We start from the raw sequence: 22,208 nt of genomic DNA on the forward strand, positions 1-22,208 counted from the left end.
AGGATTGGCAGAGCATAGACAAGGCATGGTTCCGATCAGATCAAATTGTCTAAGCAATGGGATCTGCAGTAGTTCAAATCTGTCATACTGGCAGAAACTGCTGGAGATAGATAGTCCCTCAGATAGTCAGGTCCTAACCCATGGACCAGATCTTGAATTGCATCTGTAAGTCTCACAACTAGAGCAGCTCATAAAGTATTACACTGTTAAGCAAAGGTGAGCCTTTTATTGCCAATGCCACTACATTCTGAACCAGATGAAGCTTTCAAGTGATTTTAAAGATCCCACCTCCAGCCCATTGCAATCATTCTTACAAAAGAGTCTAAGGCAGTGATGGTGAACCTATGGCATGGGTGCCACAGGTGGCACGTGGAGCCATATCTGCTGGCACGTGAGCCATTGCCCTAGCTCAGCGCCAAGGCGCATATGTGTTCCGCCCAGCTGATTTTTGGCCCACATAGAGGCTCTTGGAGGGTGTTTTTGGTTTCCAGAGAGCCTCTAAAGGGATGAGGGAGGGTGTTTTTACCCTTCCCTGGCTTCAGGGAAGCCTTTGGAGCCTGGGGAGCGCAAAACATGAGCCTACTAGGCCCAACAAAAATTGGGGAACACGCCACTTAGAGAGGGTCTCCGGGGGGGTCGGGAAAGCTATTTTTGCCCTCCCCAGGCATTGAATTATGGGTGTGGGCACTCACACATGCACGATAGCACACGCAAATGCTCTTTTGGCACCCAAGGAAAAAAGGTTCACCATCACTGGTCTAAGGCATGAATGACTATCTGGATAGTCTCTTGATCCAAGATTGGACATAACTGATATACAAGGTAAATATGTGTGAAGGTCTTTCTAGAAACAGCTGTCACCTGCTGTGCATCCTGGAAAACCCCCAGGTTGTGCACCAGTCCTGAATAAGGAAGTGCTACCTCATCCAGCATTCAAAATGAAAATTCTTCAGGGCCAAATGAATGAAATCACAACAGTTCAATCTTTACAGAGTTGAGTGTGAGTCATCAGCTCCCTTATTATTATTTATTTATTTATTAGTTTTGTATCCTGCCCCTCTCCGAAGACTCGGGGCGATACCTTATACGTTGCAAGCATTGGGAAAAGACTTCTAACAGCATCCCTCAGAGATAGCATAGTGGTTTATTCCCCAAATTGGTTAAGTAAGCAAAAAAGGAATCTACCATATTTTTCAGAGTCTAAGACGCACCGGAGTCAAAGACACACCTTAGTTTTCGGGGAGGAAAACAAGGAAAAAAGGCCTCTGCTTCCCAGCAATTTGCCAAACAGCAAACAGCACAGATGATATACACTGCTTGTTGTGTATTTCTGTGGATGTATGTCTGACCCAAAGAAATAGCAAAGAATTGGAGAAATGTACATCACGGCAGTATATTAATGCCAGAAAGTTTTCTTAAATGTAGCCACCCAATTATCCTCCCAATTATTTAAATAGATCTACTCCAAACATGACTAGGTCAAGGTTTAACTCAGCTGTCTTATCTTAATACTAAAACAGGACACTGTTCACAGATCTTTAACTTTGATGTGGCTTTCTGGAAGTATACATTATTCTCTGCTATTTAAAAGAAGATACAATAGCACTGGGCTTCTTCAGATCAAGCATTTATTTTGAAAAGCTTCTTCATTTTGTTAAGTTGTCTAGAACAATAATAAAGCAGTCTTTTAAAAATAAGTAATAATTTGAACATTCTATATACATTTATAGTTACTGACTTATCTCCTTGCAGTTTCATCAGTCCAACATTGCCAGCAGTCCACTTCCCAGCAATTTGCCTCCTTGCAGCTAGTTTCACTTTCAGTTCTAGCACATGGCCTGCCTGTGCTGAGTCGGAGCAGTGAAGGGCTACCAAAAATTTTACTACCCCACTGTGGGTGTGGCTTATGCAGGATGCCCTGCATTTTTTTCAACTTTCAGTGAAATTCGGGTGCTCTGAGGTGGAACTCCATTTTCGCTACCTTACTGCGTTCCCCCCATGCGGGCAGCAGCCCACCCCTGGTCGGGAGGCTGATAATCAATTAGTTGTGCTAATCTGGCTCTATGCTGTTTGCTGAAAAGAGGTAAATTGCTAGGAGGCGAAGGCCAAAGGGTGGAGATGGCTGGGTGGGGCTACATTTGGTATATAAGACACACCCAAGTTTTCACCATTTTTTGGGGTTAAAAAGGTACATCTTATACTCCAAAAAATATGTTTAGTATAACAGAACTTTTACAACAATGTCCATTAAGGTCACAAAAACTATATATAAAGGTACCATACTTTTTGGAATATAAGACACACCATTTTCCTCCCTAAAAGAGGCTGAAAATTTGGGTGTGTCTTATACTCTGAAGCTTTTCGAAGCTTTTTTCCCCAGCTCTAAATTAGGTCCTAATAATCTTCCCAGCTCTTTTCTTGCAGACTCTTTCATTGTTACTCTCTGTGAAGAATGTGTTCCAAGCCCTAAGTCTTTGCAAGCATTTTTTCATTGCTCTACTTGCGCCAAATAAGTTTCTTTACAGCCCTAACCAGGTGCTAATAATGTTCCCAGCTCTTACCAGCTTGCAAGCTCTTTTATTGTTACTCTCTCTGAATAAGTTTTTTTAAGCCCTAAAAAGGGGATAAAATAATGTGCTGAAGCTGATTAGACTAAGGGTGCTAGCCAGATAAATATCTGGTAGGCAATTTTTTTTCTCCTATTTTCCTCCTCCAAAAATAAGGTGCGTCTTAAACTCAGGTGCATCTTATATGCCCCAAAATACGGTATACAGTGGTCCCTCGATCATCGCGAGGGTTCCGTTCCAGGACCCCAAGCGATGATCGATTTTTCGCGAAGTAGCGGTGCGGAAGTAAAAACACCATCTGCGCGTGCGCAGATGGTGTTTTTACTTCCACTGCCGCCCGCCCTTCGCCCGCCCACCCCGTTGCTCGCGCCTGGGCTGCGCGCGCGCTTGGGGACACCCTAGCTCCGCTTCCCAGCTGGGAAGCGGAGGTGGGGTGTCCCCAAGCGCGCGCGCTTTCCCCAGCAACGCGCGCGCGCGTGGGGACACCCTAGCTCCGCTTCCCAGCTGGGAAGCGGAGGTGGGGTGTCCCCAAGCGCACGCGCTTTCCCCAGCAACGCGCGCGCGCGTGGGGACACCCTAGCTCCGCTTCCCAGCTGGGAAGCGGAGGTGGGGTGTCCCCAAGCGCGCGCGCTTTCCCCAGCAACGCGCGCGGGCGTGGGGACACCCTAGCTCCGCTTCCCAGCTGGGAAGCGGAGTTGGGGTGTCCCCAAGCTCGCGCGCGCCGCCCGCCCGCCCACGCTGTTGCCGGCTCCGCTTCCCAGCTGGGAAGCGGAGCTGGGGTTTCCGCGCGCGTGCAGCCCGCCAGCCCACGCCATTGCTCGCGCCGCCGCTGGGGTCTTACCGGGGCAAGAGGGGGAAGACCCAGGGAAGCCTCTGCCCGGCGGGGAAACTCCGCCATCTACGCATGCGTGGAAGGGCACGCATGCGCAGATGGTGGAGTTTACTTCCGGGTTGAAAACTAGCGAAATAGCCCTTTCGCGATGCTTGAGGACGCGAAACTCGAGGGTTCACTGTATATCATGTCCTTAAATATTTGGCTCACATGGTGGCCAAGAACAGAGCTGCCCCAAACTCTGAGTCACCCTGGGTCATCCCACAGCCTCTGTTAAATTATAAAGCCTTTTCTTTTTGACAATTTTAGTATCCAACCTACTCAAAAAGTGTGATAATACAACAAAGCTAAGTACAAAGCAAAACAAAATTTCTGTTCTGTAGCTAGCAGATCTGTCTATTAACGTATAATACCATTAATCCAAGTTCAAGTAGAAGCATTCTTGGAAAAATATTGAAGTACAGAGCATATGCAAACTACTTTACTGCCATCTACATTAAAAATGGAAGTAAGGCATGGAGTACAAATTTGTAAGAATTTGTTGCACAGCCAGCTTTGGCCTATATGAATAATACAGATCCAGTACATTACAATACTACTTTTTTATTTTATTTATCAAATTTATTTGCTTCCCAATCTTGCCCTGGGTCTATACTGGGCGGCTTAAAACATTAAATGAAAAAAAAATGATAGAAATGTAAGCAAAACCTTAATATAGCAATGAAACAAAAAAAGTAATGAAAATACAACGAATTAAAAGATGGTTAGTGTGGAATATTATAGTATATGGTCCTCAAAGAATCACAAAGCAAATAAAATGAAGTTTTTGTTAGAAGTATTATCTTTTATTTTTCATAATAGAATTTGAGTCCTCGGAGAGGGGCGGAATACAAATCTAATTAATAAATAAATTTGCTATTACAGTTATAACTTCACATATGCATAGAATAACTTTAGTCTAAATAAGACAGGGTTAGGTTCTTATTTTTAGAGAAGAAACTCAAAATGCTATCATATAAAATTATTTTTAACCAGTCCAGTAGCTATCTTGAAATACGTCAATCTGGGGTATTTGAGATTTGAGCAAGAACTATACTCTTCTTACAAAATAAAAATAAAAGCATCCCAATTATTTTAGGCTCACTAAATTACTCACGGAATTATAAAATGGGCTTAGAAGTGAAAGATTGTACAGACTACATCTTAAATCAAATGTAGACCTATATGACTAGTCTATTTCAGGCCATCCAATATATGTCATTCTAGAGACAGATATAAAAAAAATAAAATGGGTATTCATGCATTCTGAACACTGTTTGCACACATAAATAGATGGAATTTCTTTGAGTAAGAACAAATAATGGTAAGATTAGGAAAGTATTGGCCTATCACTCACACATGGCAATTAACAATTACTATTTCAGCACCATGGACAGCTCCCATCTAAACTTCAAAGTGTATAAAACAGTTGCTGAAACTTGAATATTTTGCAGGATTTTAAGCCAGATTCAACAGTGTAAAATGGTGGATGAATATCCAAATGCAACACAACAAGCACCAAATGATAAGTCTCTCTGAAAGCACAAATGAATAATATTTTTCAGGAATAAGTTTAAATTTTAGTTTGAAAAGGCAGCGAATATTACTACTAGTATTATTGTTAATAATACTATCCTGGACTAATTAGCTTTACAATCTTCGAAGTTGTATTTCTAAGTAAGGAGAAAGAAGCTAAAAGGTTGGGTTGGGTTATTATTATTATTTTGCTTTTTGTGTAAATGGACCACTACCAGATTTAATGAATCAATCTAATTGTACTTGCCCTCCCTCTCTCCATCTATTTATAATGGGCCAAGGCTATCTACAATGTTTACCATCATTATGCTATTTCAACTACTCACTTTTACAGGATTTATGAAAGGTGGGAATTTTGTAGCTATGATTAAAAAAGATAGTTTGCTGTGGAGAGGAAAGAGCAACATTCACCAAATAAACAAATGTTACTGCAACCATTTTGATCCATTTTAATAATTTGTTCTCTAGACAAGAAAGATGGCAGTATTAGTTAAAAGTAATGTGATGTGAGAATTTAGAGAAATAAAAGAAGCAGCGATAGATAGCGCTCAGGCGGTAATAGTCTTGGGTTGGAAGGATGTGACAAAATGGACAATGCAAAATTGGTACCAGTACATGGTGGATCACATTCAATTTGAGATTATGGATAAAAGGATGAATTTGGTTAATGAAACTGATTTGCGACAACTGATGGGACAATGGGACAAGGTAAGACGATATATGCGAGTAGAATATGAGACCAAGCTACAAGAAACAAATTGGAATCATTTTATAATATGTAAATAGATACTTTGCTCTTGAGTTAAAATGGTTTATACAAGGAACACCCCCGATTTGATGGTGGGGTGTGAATGTTTGTCTGGTGATGGGCACTAATCACAAACCACCTGTTTTATGTCTTGTGTGGGTTTATATTTTAAAAAATCAATAAAAATATTAAATAATTTTTTTAAAAAAAGACAAGAAAGATCCACTCATTTGATTAAAAAAAAGATTCTTTAATATTTCTTCTCTCAGTTTCTTATAATGAATTTGTTCTTTGATATTACATTTTTCATTGTACTGATTCCATTAGCTCCAAAATACCCCTCTTCAATACTTCTCAGTAGAACTATAAGCAGATATTACATTTTACAGTTTATGTGAAATGAAAAGAAAATGAGTCCCATTAATGCCAATATCATTTGCAAACAAGTTACCATGATTACGGAAAGTATTTTGAATTATAAATTCCACAGCACTAGCAAAGTGGCAGCAACGCTCATTTCAAAGAGGCTCTAAGACTGAAATGCTATTCTCAAAATCCTGCATATCTTGAAGTTATTACAACTAATTTTCAAATAAACATGAATTGGATCCAGCTGCAAATAAACGTCTCAGGCCTCCAACCTATATTGCAAGAGTTTGTTTGGGTATCACCATTTAATTTCTCTTTGTGTTCAGAAAAGAAGAATGATCATTTCCTTCCTTCCTTCCTTCCTTCCTTCCTTCCTTCCTTCCTTCCTTCCTTCCCATCCTATTTGAGACTAGTCTCTTGATTTAACTCACAATAGTCCTATTTACTTACTTAAAAGAGTTAAATGGCTGCCCATTTTATATATTGTAACCCTGGACAGTTCAAAATGTAAAAAACAAAGCGTAAACAGTATTACAGAAACTAGATTTAATGGCACTCCCAAAAGAACATTCCCCATTTATCTGCTGGTCACCAGTCTCACTCTACCTCAATGTTTGTGGAAAGATCCAATGATTCAGGCATTCTGGGAACTTCTTCATTGATAAACTTGACTGGGAAAAGGGGCTGAGGGTCATTCTGACTTGCAAATGGGAAAATGAGCTTAGTTATCTCATCCAATGACCCTGTGGGTGTTAAAAATTCCAAATAACCCTAGGCTTGTTTAGAATAAAGTAGCCTTCCCCAGCCATCATATCGTTTAAACTGCTTTCTAACAGGCTAACTAACCCTACCACTCTTAATGCTGCTTCTCTAGGATTATTATATGGATCATCACCTGAATTTCCACATGATTCCGTAGTTTATATTACTTGATTCTGATCTGAAGAGTTAGAATAACAAGTTATTCTGAATAAATTCCCATTATGCCATTGTTTCAGTGACCAGAATTCATTATTATCACTCAAATTCCTCTCTATATTTTATGACAGAATAAAACAAGGAAGCAAAATATATATTTTTCTTTCCTTCTGCTCTAGTTTCTTGGAAGCAACTGTCAGTGAGACAGAAGACAGTATCTCAATCTCAGTCCAGTAATTTTAAAGTCAGTAATCAAGATGTAAAATTAAAGAAATGTATCTGTTGAAAATCCCTGCAAGTGTATCAAGTTCACCCTCGCAGCCATGAGCACTAAGCTTTCCTTTCTTCTTGAAAAATATGAACAAAACAAGAGGAAAATATCCCCTGGTCCTAAATCATATTTTCTTCTTAAAGGTGTAAAATGAAAGCTATTGTGCTTCCTGCTATTTGCAGGTTTCTGGAGAGCTGAGAGAAAAATCTTGTGATTATTTTATAGGTGTTCCATGTGACATTCAATGCAAACCTCCTTCCATCTAGACAGAGTAATTTGCAAAATATTACAAAAGAGATTACACTAAAAGGGTTCATTGGTATCCCTGCACACTTTCAGCTGACAACTGCAGAAGCATTAGCGTAAAACTAAGAGAGAGAGAGAGAGAGAGAGAGAGAGAGAGAGAGAGAGAGAGAGAGAGAGAGAGAGAGAGAGAGAGAGAGAGAGAGAGAGAAGCTAAAAGTCTGATCACATCTTCTCATAACAAGCTATATAAAGCTGATGGGAAGCCCACTTCTACTGTCAGCCTGAGAGGAAATTTAGGAAGTCCAGAGTTTGGGTATGTTTAAATGGTACTGAAGATGTGTCTGAAATGAGGGGAAAATGGTTTTATATCAAATCAGCAAGAAACCTGGAAGGGCTCAAGAAATTGGGCTGAACTTTTTGGGGTCAGCCATAACTCAGCAGAAACAAAACCAAAAAAAAATTTAGGTTGTTCCAGGTTTTAGTTAAAACAAAACTCATCTGAGTGAAAAGGGCATGGTTGGTGTTCCACACTCCCCCCTCAGCAGCTTATCCGAGGTCCCAGTAGCCATCTCAGTGTCTTCCTTGCCTTCTCTCCTCCTGCCATCATCAATGTCCTAACATGTCATAGGTTCCGGGGGGGGGGGGGGGAGGATTGATTCCTTTGTAAAACTACTGAATAGCATGTGGTACTTTCATTGCTTCAGGGAGCAATAACTAGTCCAACTAAATACAAAAATGCCAAATAAAGTGATTAGCTCACTGGAGAGGATGTCTTGGGATTCCATACCGTACAAGGCATACAGTGGTCCCTCGATTTTCGCGGGTTCGAACTTCGCGAAATGGCTATACCACGGTTTTTCAAAAATATTAATTAAAAAATACTTTGCTGTTTTTTTCCCTATACCACAGTTTTACCCACCCGATGATGTCATACGTCATCGGCAAACTTTCGTCCGCCTTTAATAAATATATTTTTTAATAAACTTTAATAAATAAACATGGTGAGTAATAATCTAAATGGTTGCTAAGGGAATGGGAAATTGCAATTTAGGGGTTTAAAGTGTTACGGGAAGGCTTGTGATACTGTTCATAGCCAAAAATAGTGTATTTACCTCCGCATCTCTACTTTGCGGAAATTCGACTTTCGTGGGCGGTCTTGGAACGCATCCCCCACGAAAATCGAGGGAACACTATATACAAAAAGAAGAGAAAGTCAAAGAACATGAGAGGGACCCAGACGAAGATGGAGAGACAACATCAAGGACACACTACCACAACATCAATTAACAATGATTGAGGCTGCTAGAAGAGCGAGAACCAGAACTTTGCATCTCCTATGACATTCAAAGTGGTAGAAGGAGAAGAGGAAGGAGGACAGTAAGAAGTAAGAAGAGGGGTAAAGGAGGAAGGGAGGAGGAGGAGGGGGGGAGGAGAAGAAGAGGAAGAGAAAGAAGAAGAAGAAGAAGAAGAAGAAGAAGAAGAAGAAGAAGAAGAAGAAGAAGAAGAAGAAGCAGCAGCAGCAGCAGCAGCAGCAGCAGCAGCAGCAGTTAACCACTTTGGAGATCCACTGTGTGTTGGATAGGGGCTCTGAGTTTATTCAAATTTCAAGCATCCTTGCATTGGATAGTTCATAATTCCAATTATAATCAGTTGTAAGTAGATTTTGGAATGCTTTTTTACATTTGAGATGGGAGAGGCAAAACTCTTCATGTGGGTTTTGTGCATAGAACCATAATCTGTGGACTGTTCACATTTCATTTTCCCATTTGTTTTATTTGTTTGGAGACAACAGAAAAAAAAAATTGACTGCCAGATCATTAAGGCAATACCTTCCATTATTACTCTGACTGACTGGGAACTCCTGTGCAATGTAGAAGATTTCAAGGTACATGTCTATGGTAGCGTTGTCTTTAGTAGAGCCTTCAAGGTATGTTTAAGTATAAATTCCAAAACACAGCCATGTTATTTTGGAATGCTGCAGTCCATCAGATCCAAAAAGGCAACTGATTGTGGATGGTCATTCTAGAAAATGTGTTTAGCTTCATGTGAAATAGGAGCCAAGGAGGTTGAGTTCAGTTGCTGCCTGCAATGAATGGAACATGGCCAACTTCCTCCAGCATTAGGGAGGAAGGGAAACTGCTGAGAATAATTGAGGTTAGGGAGGCTAAAGGGTTATAATCCTGTGGCATGTTGGTTGTAGGAGTGAAGGACAGAGGAGGAGGAAAAGACCTAAAAGATTGTGAGTTGATGGAGTGGTGGAGTTTTTAGTACTGGGAGCTGCAGAAGGGAGGGAGGAAGGGAGGAAGGAAAAGAAAGAGGGAGGGAGGAGGGAAGAAGGAAGGAAGGAAGGAACGAGAATTGTTGTGTTACCGATGTTCTTGTTTTGTTCTTAGCTCTTCCTTTACTTCTATCCATTACCCTGTTTCAGCCTATACATAAACTATAACAGTCCAGTTTAGTTTTATGCATCAAATTGTCTGAATAATATGCGGAAAACAGGTCCTCTCCCTGCTGAATATTTCATGTACAAAATCTTTTGCACATCCTTAAATTAGATCAAATAAAATAATTCAACCTAGACTGTAGTGTGCAATCATGTATTGGCTGGCGCTGCTCAATACAATCTAACAAATCATTTCCTTTTCAATTTTATGTTTCCTCCTATTGATGTTTTTATAATATTTCCCATTTGTTATTTAATTTTGTCACAGTAAGCACAGCTCTTTCAAATGTTCTTTTCCTTTTTACTATATTGTGAATCTTAGTAGACTGCTATAATGTTCCCTGGCTCAAATACTGTTTGAACACCAATGACATTTATTCTGAGAAATCATTACATTTATACCCAATATATTGACCAAACCAAGTAGTTCAAACATACATAGTAGGGGCAAAGGATTCCCTTGCTAGAAATTAAATGTGAGAAATGGGCCTACCTACAACTTGCACTAAATTAAATGGTGGTTTTCTTGGAAGGAAACAGATTAATCCATGGATGCCTATTAATTCTGAAACATTACCATTTTCAAATATTAGCTGGATTTTTTTGCAAGCACTCCAATGTGAATTGTTCTTTTCTTTAAAATACGTTTGCAATTGGCAAATAGACCTCAAACTACAGATGGCAGAACAGCTCTCTTTATTTGCCTGCCCTTTCATTCTTGGAAATGCTAAAACAAGCAACAAACAAACAAACAAACAATCCCCACCCCCAAAATTAAGATTTTTGCTTCCAAATACATTTTAAAGTTAAATATGTTGGGTTGTGATGAATCAATCAGACCACATAGAGCTGAAGGCCACTATTGAAGTATGCTGATCTTCCATAATATCTCAGCAGTGCCACAGGCTGACAGCTTCCATGCCACCCAGCATTGAGGCAGCAATTGCTGCAAAAGGGGCCCAAACCAAGTACTGAATACATATGCATGATTATACTTTTCAGAGATCTGATATTGTTCTATGTACAATCCTTGTTTTACTGATCATATGTAATATTCTAATTTTCTGAAATGGTGGATTTGGGGTTTTCATAAGCTATACACCATAATTATCACAATTATGACAAATCACGGCTTGAACTATCTTGCCTTGCATGTAATGAGTCTATCTCGTATACAGTGATACCTTGTCTTACGAACTTAATTGGTTCGTAAGGTGAAAAGTTCGTAAGACAAAACATTGTTTCCCCTAGGAATCAATGTAAAAGCAAATAATGCTTGCAACCCCATTAGGAAAATCCAAACTTTAAAGCTTAAAAAAAAAGGTGGCAGGCGGACAAAGTGAAGGCTAAACGAGTGGAGACGGACAGTGAGGAATGGAGGTCTTAACAAAGGCTAACGCCACCCCAAATCTCTCCCAAAATTGCCCCTTCGAAACCTTCCTACATTGCCACAAATTCCTCCAAAAATTGCCATTCCAAAAGCTTCCTATCTTGCCCAAAATTCCTCCAAAAATTGCTCCTCCAGCCGCTTCCTAGACCACCGAAATCGAGGTCCTAACGAAGGCAAATGGAATGAAGAAAGGCAGCAAGGAGAAACAAGGCATTTTGAAACGAGAGGTGAGTTTGGAAGACTTTGGAAGTGATTTGGGGTAGCTTAGGAAGCTTTTGGAGTGGTGATTTTTGGAGGAATTTGAGGCAAGATAGGAAGCTTTTGAAGTGGCGATTTTTGGAGAGATTAGGGGCAAGATAGGAAGCTTTTGGAATGGCATTTTTTGGAGGAATTTGGGCAAGATAGGAAGCTTTTGGGGGAGCGATTCTGGGGGCAATTTGGACCAGTGTAGGAAGCTTTTGGAGGGGTGATTTTAGCAGTGAGATGGGGCGAAGGAAGCGGAAGGCTAGGGGGGATTTTGGCAACAGAATGGGGCGGCTGCGGGGAGCAGAGGAAACAGAGGGCTAGAGGGGAAAGTGGCAGGGAAATGGGGCAGCTCCGGCGTTCCTCGCCTCAGGTGCAAGCAAAAGGGGGCAGGGAATTCCGGCGGAGAATTCCCATGCAAGCAAATGAGAAATCCCAGCAGTGACCGTCACAAGGCAGGGGAATTTCTTCGGCAGTCAGAGAGTGCAGGCGCAGTACGAGAGCGCAGGCTCAGAAAGAGAGCCCAAGGAACCGGGCTCAGGTTCGTAAGACGGAAAGGTTTTTAAGACGAGACAAAGAAATCTTAAACTCCGGGTTCATATCTCGAAAAGTTCGTATGATGAGGGGTTTGTAAGATAAGATATCATTGTATTACGTTTCACCCTTTAAGTTATATTACTGAAATAAATAAACTTTTGCACAATATTCTAATTTTTTTACTTTCACCTATACTACCATCAACCCTAAACTCTCATTCTTTAGTCATGTGAATATCAGCTTATTGGAAATTATTGTTTGGTTTCTTAAATTCGGTGGTCCATTTTCTCTATGCTAAATTTACTATGGGTATTATTTTAAAACAGTTTAAGGAGATAAAGGGTGGATAATAAGACTCCCCCCCATAATAGTAAGAAAACTTTCCTATTTTCTCTCAAATGAAGTCTGCCCCCCCCTCTAAACTTAAAATCTAAGCAATTAACTTTTTATAACATTTGCGGTATCAAAATCTGCTCACTTAGTTTCTGACAAGACACCCCCCCCATTTTATTTAAATATGGCCCAAATATTTTCTAACTACTGAATTATCACGGAATGTTAAACAGTAATTCTTACTCAGGTATCTTCCAAGTACCACCCAGATCTTATTCTGCTTAGGTTGTTCAAGCTCAACCTATGTGACTCAATAATGCACAGAATTGAGGGATTTTTTAAACTTTTGTCTTAACACAGATTATTATTTTTGAGTAAGAAACCAATTAAAAATTGTGGCAACATGTTCTCTAAACCAAGAGTAGAAATTTTCAGTGAATCCACACATTTTCTTCCACATTATCCCAATTTCAGGACATGAATTCTCCTCCTCCAGACCAGATGATATGTTAAGCAATGTGCCCAAAGCTAACTGATTATAAGCAGGAAGTGACAGTAGTTAGCAAATGGTTATGATTTAAGGCCAACATTTTAACATGAATTTATTTTGGGAAGCTATTTTTCCTTTTAACAAATTACTGCAATAAAAGCTGCTTGGGAGGGGTGGGGGGAGAACTAACTTGATCTTCAGAAAGAGAATTTGGTCCCTTCATATTAGCTGGAATAGAAATTGATGAATAATTCATTGATAACAGTAAAGTCCTCCACTTAGGCCAGCTGAACAGTATGGAACTTTGGAGGACTTCCCGTTGTAATTGCCACATTTGTAGAATATGGTTTTGGGGATAGAATGATCATTTTTTGCTAACCACGAGCCATATTTATCATGGGGGGTAGATGTAAGGAAAAATTGGTAAAATGAGGCGCCAAATAGCTAGAATATCTATGCATTGTTTCCATAAAACCATTTATCTGAGAAATCACAACACAAAACAGAAAAAACCCCATAAACATATTCATTGGAATATGGCTCTGACAATTCTGTTTATGGACATTTCTGGTTTTCACTTTCATTGCTATGGAATCCCTGAATACTAGGATAAGAGTCAGGTAAGAAATGTAGGATACTTTTTTTTTTTACAAAGCTAGGGTCTAGCTGTTTCTTCCAATAATTTTGTCACCCTGTGACCATTTCTCTTTTTTAATGGATGTTCTAAATTTGTTTCCCTTAATATTATCATACAAGCTACAGTATGCAGGTGGTGCTTCCTCCGTGACAGAATGTAAAACGATTTCCTATTCCTAACTTCCTATTCCTAACTTCCATCCCATGAGTGTGGGAACCCACTTCATCTTCCTAACAAGTAAAAACAGAATTTTAAAAGAATGTTTGAAATCAGGGAAAGATACGTTGCATACACAGACACTGAGTTGCTCATTTCTGAGTTATTCATCTCTAGATCAAAACTATGGTTCTTACAAAAATAAAACATAATAAAGCCATCCAATTTTTATATCTTATTTATGAAGCAGGGGATTGAAAATGCAGGTTACCCCATAAACTAGCTATTATAGCATAAACATGTAGGGCATTCAGAAAGTATTCAGATCTCCTTTACTTTTGTCAATTTTGTTATGCTGCAGTCTGATTCTACAGCTTGCTGAAGTTCATTTTTTCTCATTAATCTACACTCAGTATCCCATAATGACAAAGTGAAAACAGAATTTTAGAAATGTCTGTAAATTTATTAACTGGTGGAATGGAATAATTAACCAGTAGAACAGCTTGTCTTTAAAAGTTGTGGATGCCCCATCACTGGAGGTTTTTTTTTAAAAAGACTGAACAGCCAATTGACTGAAATGGTATTGGGTCTTCTGCTTGAGAAATGGTTTGGACAAGAAGACTTCCACGGTCCTCCATTAATTTCGTACATGTGCTTCCAATCAAACCATTCAAAGGACAAGCACATCTCAGCTTGGGGGGAAAAGGACCATGTTCACTTAGAAAGATTCTATAAAAATAAAACCCACATAAAACTATAGTACTGATCATATTTAAAATGATAGGCTCATTGGTCATAGTAGTATATTTAATTGATAATGGAAGTTGTCGTCCCCAAGTCCACCATAAAACCTTGCTTATATGATTCACGCAGGAAAGTTATCAGAAAGGAATATTTAGGTATTTTCTAAAATAACACCATTCATTTGGAACAATGTGCCTTAGATTGATAAAACAAAAACTGCAAAAGATGAATTTGGTGTAAAAGCAGTAAAATGTTTGAAGGAAATAGCATCTTACATAGCGCCTCGAGTATGGGCTGGGGTTTGTGGCAGCTAGTTGACAGGAAATAAAGTACAGATGGAAAGATGGATTTGATTAAATATCAATGTATCCTAAATATTAACATTTCACTGTCAGTGAAGAATTGGAAGAGAGTGCATATTTCAGTGAGACAGTAATTTGAAATGTAGTTTGAAATCAGTCAAAGTATTTAGTTACAAAAGAGAAATATTTATAAATGTCCCCATATCGGAACATTACTGAAAATATGTTGTCAGATCTCAACCTTGTAGGGCTTATTAAAGAATATGTCTGAACTAGAAGAGTTTTGAAAGAAGAGCGGGGAGGGGGGGATAATACCTCCCAATACAATGGTAGAAAGATGCTTTACTGCTTTACTATAACTTTACTATAACTACTCATAAAAGGATGCAAGATATGTGTTCAAATCTGCAAGAAAATCAGTTGTTTAATTTTGTACAATGTAAAGCTTGTGTCAGCTCTGATTCATTTAGAGTTTATTGAATCATGCCATTTGACCAGGTGTGCCTAAATGTTTGCATGGAACTATTGGATTTACACATATTGTTCAGAATCCTAATCATTTTATATTCTCCACGTAATTGAGATGGTGCAGGGTAAATTTTCTGGAAAAGTTATTATAATTCAGTAGCTGATTGCACATAATCATAAAGGCATTTTTAAGGCTATATTTAATAAGAAAGTTGATCCAGAACACTAATGCATTTGGCTTACAGGAGGGGCAGCTAAACTGAATGCCCCAGTAGTATTGCAGAAGAATTGGCAATTAGACAAGGGCTATGTGTATTATCTCTTAGAAGAAGAAAGTAATTATTTGTCTTCAACAGACTGTGACGAAGAGTAACTTGACATTATTTAGAAGATATTAATGCATATTAGATACTTATTATTCAGGAAGGTTTTTTTTTTAAAAAAATAATTCCCTTTATAAAGAATGAGTGCATGTTTCCAGAAGAGAATTGTTTCTACATAAAACCATTTCAACAAATTCCAGTTAACTTTGCTTATCCCAATCATTATCAAAGTTCTGACAATTTTTAATTAGTCCATCTTTAATTATAAGTATGCTTTCTTAGAAAGGCATATTTGAAAGTTTTAGAGTTTGTTAAGAACATCTAAAAAAAAAACAGCGATCATGCCCAACTATGGAACATCCATTTATCCAAAGGTGAACTAATTTTCTGGGAATTACGGTTTTCAGTTCAGAAAGGGTATTTCATTGGCTATAAGACTGTGATGGAAATACATGTGATTCTAGAGAGTAATGGTTTGCTTCTTAAAATTCCAACCTTAAATATGTGGGCTATGGTTTCTGGCAAATGTCACTGCACACTTTAGAATTTGGACAATGTGGGTGTTTTAATTTTTTGCAAATCATGTAACTGTTGAGAATTGCAAAATTGAAAGTTGAAATAATAATAATAATAATAATAATAATAGTAATAATAATAATAATAATAATAATTATTATTATTATTATTTATTAGATTTGTATGCCGCCCCCCTCCAAATGGGAAGGAAGAGGAAGCAGGTAGCAGCAGCCGCTGCCTTTCGTTCAAAGGAGCGGGAGGTCCCCCCCCTCTCACCCGCCTGGGTTTCTCTCTCTGGTACAGTGTATGGGAAGCAGCTCACGCCGGGTGTATAGGAGGCGCGTGCTCCTCCTTGCCATCTCAGAGTCCCCCCCCCTTTTTTAAGCCTTAAAGTTTTTGATTTTTTAAAATTCACCTCACCTTCTTCCTTCAGCAGCGACTGTCCTCCTTCTCTTCCTCCCACCCAAATTCCGAGCTTTTATTTCTTTCCTAATGGGTTTGCACACATTATTTGCTTTTGCATTGATTCCGATGGGAAAAATGGCTTCTACTTACAAACTTTTCTACTTTAGAACCTGTTCACAGAACGAATTAAGTTCTTAAGTAGAGGTACCACTGTATGTGCATTTGGTCGTACCATGAAGCAATGTTTTACTATATGTATGGTTATATTTGATTTCACCTAGTTAATACTTGTTTAAAAGTTAGGCTGTTGAGAATTTTATTTCTTGGTATAAGCTCCAACAATTCTGGCAGGAGAGGCATGTTAAGAAATTATTCACAATTTACAAAATCTAGGACACAATGACATTATTTCCAGAAAATATTTTTTTGGTATTTACTTCCCCAGATACCTTTTATGTTCAGTGCTATTGGGATGCTTCCTTTTATAGGAACAACTGTATGTTGAACTATGAATGCAAAGGGAAGTTTTCTAAACAGATCTACAATGTTCCAAAGATATCAAAAGGATAATCTATATGGCATGAATGAAGTCCCATTCTCAACCTAAGCATTGGAGTAAATTGTAAGAATATTTGCATATAACTATAGTATACTATTGTTTCTCAAAGGTGTGCGAGCCTATTTCCGTATTGATTCCCTGATAACATTTCAGTTTTCTGAACCTGTCTTCAAAAGTTACAAATCAACAACTATAAGAACGTTACTTGCATGATTGCACTAACTTGTCAGATCTCTATTTCACACATACAATTAAAACTTGGCTATCTCTAAGGTGCTCTAGGAAGAAAGTGTTCTGCCGGCGTGTTTCAACCGCCCGTAATTACAGGGTAATTAGTCCATGAAGACACACACCACACGATAAAAGGAAAACCCAAAAGTTTTTATAAACAGAAAAACAGAAACAGCTCCTTTTTAAATGTCAAAGGGATTTTCTGGTACACACAAGGCACAGGTTAAATGCAATCCAATTGCTCACCCAATAACTGGGAAATTGAGTCCAATTCTAAAGTCCAGAAAGTCCACACACAATCTTGAACAGCACAAAAACCACGATCTTGACGAAACAATGAATCAGATAAACTGCCATGAGGCTAAAACACCAGGTTGCACTTTTATCTGTAGCACTAATTACAGCAGCCCCACCCAACCACAGGTGGCCTCATTTTCTCTTGTAATAATCCTTCAGTTGTTGTCTTCTATGCATCATTCTACGCATGCGTGGATGTGTCATTAATTCTTGTTCAGAATCCAAGGATGATACAAATGATTGATCTCCTCCTGGGCTGTCTGCCAAACTCCCCTCTTCCCTGTCACTCACACTTTCTTGGTCAGAGGAGGCTTCGTCGGCAGATTCCATCGGGAGCAAAACAGGCCTGCAGCATGTGGATGTTTCCCCCACATCCACCTACACATTCCTTGGGGCAGGAGCTGGGCCAGAGCTAACCACAACAGAAATTAATCCTTCTTCTATAACTGTTAGAAAGTGTGTGATGGCATGCAGCTTCGTACAGATACAAATAGCTAAAAATTTGGTCTGCTGGTATCCTTTTTATTGAAATATAACAATTCAGAGTAGATTTTTTAAAAAAAGGTATTCCCTCAAAAAAGTAAGAATTTATTTCACGCTACTGGTTTTGTCTGGCAGCTGGTATTCTACTAAATTTGCTTGCAAAAAACATTTAGGTGTTCTATAGATTTCTCTAGGTAGCAAGTAAGGACATGATGCAAATATTCCTTTATCTGATGGGATGAAAATGAATGGCTTACACACTTGCAAAGATGATTGCTACATGATTCTACTCAATTTCTATTGAAAGGGTCCATTAAATAAAGATTGACAGTGATAAGCTACATTCTCAAGCTGCAGGAGACCATAACAAACTTTGTTGAATATAGCTTTTGGTTTCAGGTGAGAAGTTTTTTCTTTCTCTGAATTTTACACCCGTTCTCTGAATAAAAACTCATCCAATTCATTACAGTTTGTTATAAAATCTGCTCATTTCAATACATCATTCTATAATACCTTAACAATTAATTGATGCTCTCGCCGAATTTAACTGTTACTTTGCAGATATTTTTAATGCAAAGGATATTATCTCAAATCTGATGAACTTAAGTGGGACACTAAAGTCTTAGTCTTCTCTTTCATATAACAAACAATAAAACAATAAATCTGTTTTATTGATTATTTCAATAAAAGTAATATTTGGGAAGATGTAAGTTACTGTTTCTATATTACTTGGGAAATAATTTAGTTTCAGGCCAAAGCTATTTTATTTATTTGATTTAAAAAAATCTTTATTGATTTTTTTTAGTTAAAAAGAACATATAAACAAGATATACAAAAATACATAAAATACAAACAAATAAAGTAAAAAGCCTAACCACTTTTATAACACTTTTATTTCCAAATATATTTGCACTTTATAATGTTAATTTTAAAAATCACTACTGTTATCCAGTTCTATATTCAATGGATTGATTATCCTACTATATAGTCATGTCTTTTTCCATTTTAGTTATGTATACCTCTAATTGTTTACATAAGTCACAAGAGCAAGAACATTTATAGTTTTCTTTATAGTTCACCTTTTATAACAAAATTTGAAGGTTTCTTGTTGTGATTTAACCACTTATACCATTTATTCCAAGTGTCATAGAATTTTGTCTCCTCCTAACTCCATTGTTAGTTTGCATATCTTGGAGCCCTTCCAAGATTTTTCTAATGACCATTGAGGATGTGGGGATGGTATCTTTTTTTCAGCTCTGCATATAAACTATTCTAGTGGCTGTAGTTATATGAAGAATTATGTAACAGTCCTCTTTTTAAAACTTTTTTCTATACATTCCCAATAAGAACAGTTCCGGCTTCAAATCAATCGCATGTTGTGTAATTTTTTCCAGTCAATTACTAATTTTATTCCAAAATATTTTGATTTTAGGGCATGTCCGCCAAAGGTGGTTGTAGTTCCCTTGCTCCTTCTTGCATTTCCAACATTTCAAAGACATTGTCGAGAACAACTTTTCCAGTCGTACCAGAACGAGATACCAGTGATAGAACATTTTATATATATATTTCTTATATGATGCCACCAGAGTCAATTTGCAATTTCCTCCCAAATTTTATCCCATTCTGCTAAATGAATTGCATACCCAAAATTTTGTGTTCATGCTGCCGTTGTCCCCTTAACCACTTCTTCCTCTAATTTGTATGGTAATTGAAAGTTATATAATTTTGAAGTTATTTTTTTCTTCTGGGTCAAATAGTATTTTAGCTAATCCTTGATCATTTTGGAATCCAAACTGTGTTGCATCTTTCTTGTACCATGACTTTGTAGGTAATGCCGCCAATGCAATTCTATTGCCACTGATTTAAATTCTTGTTTTGTTTTAAGATTGCCTTGGTCATCCAGTAGTTGTTTATACATTATTATTTTTTCCTCCTTCAATAATTTTAGGTAAATAATTGCCTCTATTGTCGATAACCATTTGGGGATTTGTTTTGATAATGCTCATTTTTAATTTTGAGCCTCTTATAAAGTGTCTTTCTTTGGAAGTAGGAATGATTTTTGAGTTCGGAAAAATTTGGAATAAAAATATTTTTATTTAATTTATTTAATTACTGCTAATTTACCAAGTAATGATAGTTGTAGTTTTGCCCAAGTCTCCAAGTCTTTATGAATGTTCTGAATTAATTTAGTGTAGATATTTTATCTTATGGAATTGCATTATAATGATAGCCATAGGCCTAAATATTTCACTTTTTTAATCATTTTGATACCTAGTATATTCTCCAAATTCCTAATTTTTTGTTCTGTTAAATTTTTCACTATTATTTTTGTTTTTTCTTTCTTTATTTTAAGTCCCGACATATTTCCAAATTTCCCAATCTCCCAGAATATATGCCATATCATTCGATAAAATCCTGTACGTTGTATTTGTAATTCTTTAATTTCTTGGTTATTTCTTACTGATCTTAACAGTGCTTCTAGTGCTAATATAAATAATAGTGGGGCTAGGGCACAGCCTTGACGTACCTCCTGTCAGAAATTAAAAATCCATAGGTAAGAATGCTGAGTCATTCAGAGGCAGTTGAGCATGCAACAACCTAGCAATTATGTGAAAAGTATTTAACTAGGCAAGAGCTCCCTGCTCTTTCTCTCTGTCTGTTCACTGTTAGCTCTGTGCTGTTGCTGTTCATGGAAGTTGCTTTGAATAAGCTGTAATGCTGTAAAAGTTGGTTCCTGTGAGTTATTGAACTAAGATAGTTATAGCAAGGTAATAGTAAGAGGTTAGTTTATTGTATGTATAGTATAGATAGTAGTAGTAGTATAAAGAAAAAAAATTTTTCCCACAACTTCCTACTGCTGCTGTGTTTCATTGAAGACTTCAACTCCATTTCTACTGGTCTGTGGCTAGCTGGCTGGGCTGGCAGGACTGGTTTGCTGCTTGGGCACAAACAGACTAGTTTCCGCAAATTCAAGCTCTGATACCTCCTTCCTAATTTTTCTGCTAGATCATTATTTACTAAAATTTTCCTGAATGTTTTGTATAAATTGCTTTGATTAATCTGACAAATCTTCCTTCAAATCCCATCTTTTCCAATTAGACCAGTAAAAATTGCCAATCCAGGTTATCAAATGCTTTTTGAGCATCAATAAATATTATTGCCAGTTGTTTTTCTATATGTAGATCATAGTATTCCAGAGAGTTTAATATGATTCTGGTATTGTTTCTTATCTAATTTGGTAAGAAGCTGTTTTGGTCTGAATGAATCATTTGGTTCAATATTCTTTTTAGTCTTTTAGCAATAATTGCTACAAATATTTTATAGTCGGTATTTAATAATGATATTGGTCGGTAGTTCTTAATTGTTTGTCTGTATCTTCTTTGGGTATTAATGTTATATAGGCCTCCTTCCAAGATTCCAGTATTTTTGCTTTCTCCATTGCATTGTTATATACATCCAACATTGCCATTTCCAGTGACTACTGATATGTTTTATATATATATATACACACACCTACCTTCAATATACCAGGGTGATTCGACACAAAAACATGTAACCCTTCCCTGGTACAGAGCTGAAGGGATTGGATACTGTAGCCTAGAGGTTAATTCTCTGCCTTACAAGGCAAAGGCTGCAAGTTCAAGTCCCAGTGAGGGTATGGCTAGCTGATGAGGCCAGAACAAGGCCAAAATAGTCTCCCTTAATTTTCAAATTCAACAAAAACATGTGACAATTTTTACATTGTTAATTTAAGTTAATTAATTTAATCACCTGGATGCTTATTTGCTCTGGCGTCTTGCCACCTCCCATTCTTTCTCAGGTCCTTTTCTTTACCTTTTTCTTACTTTCTTATACTTTTACTTACTTTCTTCACTTTCTATTAATCCTCCTCTTATCCAAGTTGATCTTATCCAATTTGAACATTAACTCACCAAACCATACACTTTCCTGAGCTCTTCACAAGTTTCTTCAGTCCAAGATTCTTCTCAGTTCCACCAATATTCTTCACTCCTATTTCTTTTCCTTGCTTCTAGAAGTTCTGTGTTCAAGATCTGAAATCAGTCCTCTACAATCCAAGATGTCTGCTTCCATCACTTTTATACAAACACTGCCTTTATCTTTACT

At 37.7% G+C, this 22,208-nt stretch overlaps 1 protein-coding gene across 6 annotated transcripts in view; it reads right to left on the bottom strand.

The window, feature by feature from the left end:
* NCKAP5 (NCK associated protein 5) overlaps window positions 1-22,208 on the bottom strand; it is an 845,077-nt gene that overhangs the window by 86,249 nt on the left and 736,620 nt on the right. The window lies entirely within an intron of this gene.

Source organism: Erythrolamprus reginae, chromosome 1 (genome assembly GCF_031021105.1).
Source record: "Erythrolamprus reginae isolate rEryReg1 chromosome 1, rEryReg1.hap1, whole genome shotgun sequence".
Lineage (NCBI taxonomy): Eukaryota > Metazoa > Chordata > Lepidosauria > Squamata > Dipsadidae > Erythrolamprus > Erythrolamprus reginae.